The sequence below is a fragment of the Macaca nemestrina genome, unplaced genomic scaffold, assembly GCF_043159975.1.
Source record: "Macaca nemestrina isolate mMacNem1 unplaced genomic scaffold, mMacNem.hap1 Scaffold_49, whole genome shotgun sequence".
NCBI classification, from domain to species: Eukaryota; Metazoa; Chordata; class Mammalia; order Primates; family Cercopithecidae; genus Macaca; species Macaca nemestrina.
The window spans coordinates 119,909-129,019 of NW_027257681.1; the positions used below are offsets into that span (position 1 = coordinate 119,909).

The 9,111-nt window shown below is 40.0% G+C and overlaps 1 long non-coding RNA gene across 1 annotated transcript; it reads right to left on the reverse strand.

Annotated features, from left to right (window-relative positions):
- Window positions 1-3,287: 3,287 nt before the first annotated feature.
- LOC139361430 (uncharacterized) lies at window positions 3,288-8,910 on the reverse strand. Its single transcript, XR_011619000.1, has 3 exons — window positions 8,463-8,910; window positions 7,009-7,049; window positions 3,288-3,602 (listed from the first exon to the last, which is right to left on the reverse strand). It is a non-coding gene; the product is annotated as an uncharacterized lncRNA (long non-coding RNA).
- Window positions 8,911-9,111: the final 201 nt, after the last annotated feature.

Below are 9,111 nucleotides of genomic sequence, written 5' to 3' on the forward strand. Positions count from 1 at the left end.
TCTCAGGAAAAGTCTCCACCCAAACGCAGGAGTGCATGCGCACACACACTGACACACACACACATACACGTACACACACACACACCCACGAGGGGGTTCGTGCGCGCACACACACACACCATCACGTCACATACACAGTCAATCCGACATAAAGTAATGAGGAGCCCAGGTTTCTGTCTACACAAGAGGGACAACTGGATAGTGATGGCTGTGTTTCAGGATGAGCCCAGACATGGGAAACATCGAGTTTTGCAGTCGTCAGTCTTCTGAACCTGTGGAGGCAGTGTCTGTGTGTTTGTGTTCATGGTAGATGACATTCAGTGTGAATTTCTGAATAGGACATATTGCAGTGTAGGGTTGCGCGTGAGGTTATTGCAGGGGACGGGGTTGACTATTTTCTCTTGGGGTGTGTTTCATTTGTCAGTTGTTGGTGAGCACCAGAAGTTGAAATTTGGCGAACGTGGGACTTCTGTGGATCCTTCTTGCTACCTTGAGTAGTGGAAACTGGGACGCATTTGAAGAGAGGAAGGATGTTCTTCTTTTGAACCTGCCTCGCCGTTTTTACATTGCTTGTTCAATGGACCTCAGGCGCCCTAGGACTTGTGCCCTTGGTGGAACCCACAGAATGCTGGAGACAGACAGACAGACACACTTGCCTATTGAATGCTGCCCATTTCCAATGAATTGAAGCAGAAAATCATCCCACTGGTATGAGTCATTTGGAAGTAAATCGTATTGATAATCAAGGAAATCAAACACAGGAGCGTGTGTGTATTCAACTAAAATAAAAGCAGTAAGCACTGAAATAAAACTCATTTGGTGTGTATCAAAATGGCATTTGGGAGATTCCGGGTCAATCGTCCAGCTGCGAAAGGTGCATCTCTGAAGCATAGTCCCTGACCTGCAATGAGACTTGTTCATCCGAGGTGGTGTTGCAGTGGAAATGATTGTGGGAAATGGCCCCTTCCTTTTGTGTATTCGCCGATTGGATTTCAGGCTCCATTTCTCGTTCGGTACAGTGATCCAAGTTGACCAACCCGAGAGTAAAGATGTCCAGGGCATAACTCAGGGCTCCGTACAACCACAGAATCTTGGGTGCAACCCTGCTCAAGCACACAAATGTGCGTATTAACAATGTCTCTGTGTGACGTGTGTGTAAAGTACAGTGTGATGAGCATGACTGGCAGACAGGTGATCCATTGGGCTCACCTGAAAATCAGTTATGAGCATGAAAGAACACCGATGCCCAGGTCCCGGCTTCAGACGTAACACCCTCCAGCGTCTTGTGTGAAGCCACGGCATCTGGACTGCTCATGCTTCTGGGGATCATTCTCCTGAAAATGGTGGCTCCTTTCTCCCTGTGGAGCAACTCTCTAAGCAGCGCTTCTTTCCTCCCCCAGGACTCTTTTCATCGGGCACGGGAAGCCTTCTGATTGAACACACCTGCCCCATGAAAGACAATGGAAAGAAACGGGGCCAAAGGTCACAGTCCTCTCATTCCACCATCCTCCCTAAAATCATCCTGATTTCATGGGCCCTGAGGCCAGCATGTTTCTTTACACCTCAAGGCCTTGGCGCCGGGCCTAAATTCTGCCCCGTTTCTCACTCTCTAAGACATTTTGACAAAATCTCTGGAGCCAGGATCTTCATTCCTGAAGCCAAAGGACCTGAAGACACACCCAAATTCTGCCCCTCCTAGTTTGGGGAGCATGTCTACGTTCATCAGCTTTAAATTTTGCACCAAATGTGGGAACTGCCAGTCCACCACACAATGCCTAACTGGAAACGGAGGCAACATCCCAGATCCTGAGCAATCCATGCAAGAATCCATGAGATAAATGCCTTCTTTTCACCTTTTCCTACTGAAACACGGGCCAGTAGTAACAATGGTGTACAAACCTCTGTTTCACTCCCTGCTTTTAAATCTCTCTGTTTCTTTCTTCTTGAGACAGGGCGCTCCACTCCCGTCACCCAGGCTTTTCCAGTGTTTAATTCTGGTTGTTTGCTTTTGTCACATTTACAACTTTTTATTGCATCTCTCTCAAATGTTGATCCATTATCACATACATATGAAAATGTCATCTCCCATGCTGTGTGATATGTGGTTTTTGTTTTCATCCTTTGTTAAAGGAATCGAAGGTTTTAGTTGGCATACCTTCCGATTACTCAAGTTTCTTGATTTCATGATTTCTTAAATTGCCATCGTATGTCCCCAACCACCGGAAATAGAATGTCATGAGTATTTGTCTCTTCTTGCAATCATAAATTCGGGGAATGTCATCAATCAGCCTCTCGGTGACTGCATGATTACCCGAAAGTCTTTCACCGTCTAAATTGTGCGTGGAGTATTTCGTCTAACTTCAGTGCATGTTTCCAACACTCGATGCTTTATGATTTGGGTATCTAGCTCCCACCAGAGCACTTCCTGCAAAGACTTATCTTATTCCCCACTGGCAAGTCATTTCACTCAGATATAGAATCAAGAGGCTGAACATGAAAAGGTTATCACTGGAATGTCTATTGGATTCCCCGGATCCCTACACACACACACACGCACACAAGTGTACAGTCATTCCTACATAACATAATGTGGTCCTCAGGTTTTTGTCTATGTAAAAGGGACAACTGGTTAGTGATGGCCGCATTTCAAGATGATCCTATATCTAATATATTCTTGTGGAGTTGTGAGTATTCTGATCATGTGAAGGGACTGTCTCTGTGCACGTGTTTTCACAGTAGATGACATCCTGTGTGAATATCTGTATACTACATTTTGAGGTGTAGGTTTTCCCCTCAGTGTACTGGATGAATTTGAATTTATTATTCTGTCTTGGTTTGTTTTGATTAGTCAATTGGTAGTCGAGAGTAGGTGAAATTTTGCTAAAGTGGGATATAGGTGAATCATTCTCGTGAATGTGAATAATTGAGACTGGGATGCATTTGTAACATTGGAAGGGTGTTCTTACTTTTTATTCCAACTTTTTTTGCTTTTGTTTTCAACTGACCTCAGGTGCCCTGGGTAGAACCTATTTAATTCTTGGAACAGAAAAACAGATGCTGCTAATTTTATGGTGTGAGTTTAGGTTTAATTTAAAGGGAAAATTTCCTCACCAGTATGTAATTCATTTCCAAATAAGTTATTCTTATCATCAATGGAATAATACACAACACACTGAAGTGTGTGAGTATGAAACTACAGTCAAATTAGAAAGTTCTTAAATAAACTGCATTTCATGAGTAAAGGATGGAATTTTTGGAAATTCTAGATCAACCATCCAGCTGTGAAATCTGTGTCTTTGAAGCAGTATCCCTGTCCTGAGAGTTGTTTTTCTCTGGTGGTATTTCAGTGGAAACTACTTTGGGGAATAGCCCCTTCACTTTTTATATTTGCTTCTTACTTTTCATTGTAAAGCTGTGTTTTTAAACTGTATTTAAATGTTAATAGAATCCATCCCAATAAAACATAACCAACAGATCTTCTCATTTCTAATCATCACAGATCAATCTCTTGTTAGTTATGTGATCAGTTTACTTACCTGAGAGTAAATTACACCTGGGCAGAACACAGGGCTCCATAGAAGTACAGAATCTTGGGTCCAACCCTGTCCAAGCATCAAAATGTGTATATTAACAATGTGTGTGAATTGTGTGTCGAGTAAAGTGAGTTTAGTAAAACTTGCAGTAGATTATTAATTTGGCTCACTTTGTAATCAGTGAATGAGCTTTAAAGAGTATCAGTGACCAGTGCCTACCCCCCAGAGATAAGAACTTCCAGTGTCTTGTGTGAAACCATGGCATCTGGATTGCTCATGATTCTGAAGATAATTCTGTCCCCCATGGTTTCAGAATCACTGCAGGAGGTGGAAACAGATAACACATCAGTCCCTTGCTCTCTCTGCTCTCTTCACTCAGAAAAAGTCTCACTGGGACCAAAGAAAATCCTATGGTTTCCTAGGGAGAAGGATTTTTCTCAGGAGAGAAAATGGTGGCTCCTTCCTCCCTGTTGAGCCTCTTCCTCAGGATTGCCCCTTTGTCTCTCCAGGACTCTGTTCATCAGACCTGAGATGCCCCCTAGTTGAGCACATCTGGCCTATGAACAAATAAGGGGAAGGAATGGTTCCAAAGACTGTACTATGCTCACTCCACCATCATCTCTGAAACTAACCTGACTTCATGAGCCCTGGGTCAGAAGCTGTTTCTTTATATCTCTAGGCTTTGCCTCACAACCTAAACCCTGCCCCATTTCCTACATATTGTATATTTTGACAAAACCTGTAGAGTCTAGATCTTTATTCCTGACAGGGCAAAGGGAGACACACCAGAATACTGTCCCTCTGAGACTGCAGGACATCTCAGCTTCCATCAACATGAAATTTTGCATCAAATATAGTTACTGTAGGTCCACCTCACAATGAGTAATGGAAGTTGAGACAACATCTCAGACCCTGTACAGTCTTTGGCCAAGCTCATTTAGTTTGGCAATGCTTTTACTCTATAAATCAGTTGTGAAAACACTTAGGATTCATATTATTTAGTCTTTTAATCAGTCTGCTATTATTTTCAATGTATTTACTACACTTTAGCTTAATATTTCTGATAAACTTTGTTGCAAAATTCTCAATATAATAGTGGCAAACCAAATCCAGCAATACATCAAAAAGCTTATCCACCAAGATCAAATCGGCCTCATCCCTTGGGTGCAAGGCTGGTTCAACATATGCAAATCAATAAATGTAATTCACCACATAAACAGAACTAAAGACAAAAACCCCATGATTATTTCAGTTGACTCAGAAAAGGTCTTTGATAAAATTCAACATTCCTTTATGCTAAAAACTCTCATGAAACTAGGTATTGATGGAGCTTGCCTCAAAATAATAAGAGCCATTTATGACAAACCCACAGTCATTATCATATTGAACAGGCAAAAGCTGGAAGTATTCCATTTGAAATTTGGCACAAGGCAAGGATGCCCTCTCACCACTCCTATTCAATATAGTGTTGGAAGTTCTGGCCAAGGCAATCAGGCAAGAGAAAGAATAAAGCATATTCAAACAGGAAAAGAGGAAGTCGGACTTTCTTTTCTTGCAGATGACATGATCCTATATCTATAAGATCTCATCACCTCAGCCCAAAAGATTCTTAAGCTACAAGCAACTTCAGCAAAGTCTCAAGATACAAAATCAGTGTGCAAAAGTCTCAAGCACTCTTATACACCAACAATAGACAAGAAGAGAGCCAAATCACAAATTAATTCACATTTACAATTGCTACAAAGAGTATAAAATACCTACCTAGGAATACAGCTAACAAGGCAAGTGAAGGACCTCTTCAAGGAGAACTACAAACCACTACTCAAGGAAATAAGAGAGGACACAAACAGATGGAAAAACATTCCATGCTCATGGGTAAGAAGAATCAATATCATGAAAATGGCCATACTTCCCAAAGTAATTCATAGATTCAATGCTATTCCCATAAACTACCATGGACATTCTTTACAAAATTAGAAAAAACTACTTCAGAATTCATATGAAACGAAAAAAGAGTCCATATACCCGGGACAATCCTAAGTAAAAATAACAAAGCTGGAGGCATCCTGTTACCTGACTTCAAACCATATTACAAGGCTACAGTAACCCAAACAGCATGGTAGTGGTACAAAACAGACACATAGACCAATGGAATGGAATAGAGATATCAGAAATAAGACTGCACATCTACAACCATTTTATTTTGGATGAAAACAAACAATGGGGAAAGGATTCCCTATTTAATAATAAATGGTGCTGGAAAAACTATCTAGACATATGCAGAAAACTGAAACTGGACCCCTTCCTTATACCTTATACAAAAGTGAACTGAAAATGGATTAAAGATTTAAATGTAAAACCCAAAACTATAAAAATCCAACCCCATATAAAAGTGGGCAAAAACTGGGTGCAGTAGCTCATACCTGTAATCCCAGAAGTCTGGGAAGGTGAGGTGGGCAGATAACTTGAGGCCAGGAGTTCAAGATCAGCCTGGCCAACCTGGTGAAACTCAGTCTCTACTCAAAATACAATAAATTAGCCAGATGTGGTGGCAGGTGCCTGTAATCCCAACTACTCAGGAGGCTGAGACAGAAGAACCACCTGAATCTGGGAGGTAGAGGTTGCAGTGACCCGAGATTGTGCCACTGAACTCCACCCTGGGTGACACAGCAAGACTCTGTCTTAAAAAGTGAAAATAAAAATATTTTTAAAAGTGGGCAAAGGATATGAACAGACACTTATGCAGCCAACAAACATATGAAAAAAAAAAAAGCCCAACGTTACTGATCATTAGAGAAATACAAATCAAAACCACAGTGAGATGTCATCTCATGCCAGTCAGAATGGTGATTATTAAAAAGTCAAGAAACAACAGATGCTGGTGAGACTGTGGGGAAACAGGAACACTTTTACACTGTTGGAGTGAATGTAAATTCAAACGCTGTGGAAGACAGTGTGGTGATTTTTCAAAGACCTAGAATCAGAAATACCACTTGATCCAGCAATGCCATTACTGGGTATATACCCAAAGGAATATAAATTCTTGTTTTATAAAGATACTTGTATGCATATGTTCATTGCCACACTCTTCACAATAGCAAAGACATGGAATCAACCCAAATGCCCATCAGTGACAGACTGGATACAGAAAATGTGATACATATACACCATGGAATACTATACAGCCATAAAAAGGAATGAGATCATGTCCTTTGCAAGGACATGGATGAAGCTGGGAGCCATTATTCTCAGCAAACTAATGCAGGAACAGAAAACCAAATACACATGTTCTCACTTATAAGTGGCAAATGAACAATGAGAAAACATAGACACAGGGAGGGGAACAACATACACTGGAGCCTGTCTGGGGGTGAGTGAGGAGGGAGTGCGTCAGAATAAATAGCTAATCCATGTGGGGCTGAATACCTAGGTTACGGGTTGATAGGTACAGCAAACCACCATCGCACACACTTACCTATGTAGCAAACCTGCACGTCCTGCACATGTATCCTGGAACTTAAAATGAAATAAAATAAAATTTTTTAAAACTTTATTTTTTCTATGTCGTGTTTGCAATTTTCAACGTGAATTTTCTAGTAGACATTTATCATATATAGAATTATATAGTTGATTTTTGAACAACTATGGTTCTGCCATTCTTTAAAATGCAAATTCTTTATGAGTGTGTGTGTATATGTACACATATGTGTGTATATATATTTGTGTGTGTATATATATGTGTACGTGTGTGTGTGTGCATAGATAGATAGATAGATAGATAGATAGATAGATAGATAGACAGACAGATAATGCTCCTGGTCTTCTGTTTGAGTAGGCTGAGAAGGAGGAGGGGGAGGAGTGATTGTTCTTGCAGTCTCAGAGGTAGCTAGGTGGAAGAGAATCTGTACAAATGAACACATGAAGTTCTCATTTGTAAGTGTGAGTTAAATAATTGTACACTTGGACATAGAAGTGGAATGATAGACACTAGAGATCTGGGAGGGTGAGAGGGTGGGAGGGGCAAATAATAAACAATGGTTCAGATATCTGGATTCGTTGATCCCAAATGGTGTACAATTATTTCTCTTTAATTTGTGTCTATTTACCAGCAAGTTTGAGAGGAGTGAGCCAAGCTCAGAAAGGCATTCAGCTCTAAAATCAGATGTGCATGGCAATGGGCAGAAGTACCCTCTCCCTTTCTCAGAACAAATCCAAGCTTCCTTTGTACCCCTTACCACAGGAAAGTTATGTTTTATATTTTATGAAAAGAAAACTTGTAACTTGGTTAAACTTAGAAATTAATATTGGAAAAACAGTAGGGCACTCTCTTTGGGACATAATCTTTGAGACACTTCAGCAGCATATACAGCTTGTAATTCGTCCTGAGAAAATCCAGATAGCATAAACTTGAGAATGTTCATGAGGAACGGAAAAGTACACATTTACTCACATATTTTATACTAAAGTTTATCAAGGGTAGAAATTAAAAAATCTGTTTTACTATGAATGTTCATATGAAAGTACAGACATTCACCTAAATTTTCCTGAAATTATTTAAAAATTAATTTGTCATTGGTAATAGAAACTTCCAAACATCTCCATCTTACAAGTCTCATTATCCATTTTTTCTCTAAAATATTCAGAAGTAGAAAACAAAAATATAGATTAAAATAGCTCATATTTTTCCAATTTAAAATAATTGTTCAGTAACTGGGAAGAAAGGTTTACACAAATTGGAAATTCTGTATGTATATAGAAATTAATAAGATGAGAAAATTATGGCAAATAATAGGGGGCTTCAATAAGTTCATGCAAAATAACAATTATGAAAAAACTATGCGTGAACTTTTAGCTTTTGCATCAAAACACACATATACTAGTTTATTTTAACTTTTTCTTATTTTTGAGACAGGGTTTCACTCCTCTCACCGAGGTTGCAGTGCAGTGGAGCAATCTTGGCTCAAAGTAACCTCTGCTTCCAGGCTGAAGCGATTCTCCTGCCTCAGCCTTCCAAGTAGCTGGGACCTTGTCTGGTTAATTTTTGTATTTTTTGTAGAGGCTAATTTTTGTATTTTCTGTCGAGGCAGGGTTTTGCCATGTTGCCCAACCTCCCAAAGTGCAGGGATTACAGGCGTGAGCCACCATGCCCGGCCGTGTTTTAACATATGTGAATAGGATTTAAAACATCAGTCTGAAAAGAACCACATGAATTCTGCCAAACTTGAATTCTGCCAAACCTGAAACAAGAACAAACATCAAATTTATGGTGAAGCTGGGGTACAAAAAACGGTGAAATAAATTATTCTTTAAGAAAAGTCTATGGGAAAAATGACCTGAAGGATCAGTCGTTTACAAAGGGATACCTGATTCTAAGAAGAGATAAGACAATGTTGAAGATGAAGCCCACAGAGGAGGGGCATCCATTCCAATTTTTGAGAGAAAAAAAATTGTTTCTATGCCCTAATTGAGGAGGACTGACAATTAACGAGAGATATTATAGCCAACACCACAGACATCTCAATTGGTTCAGCTTACACAATACTGACTATAACGTGAAAGTTGAGAAACTTTACATTTG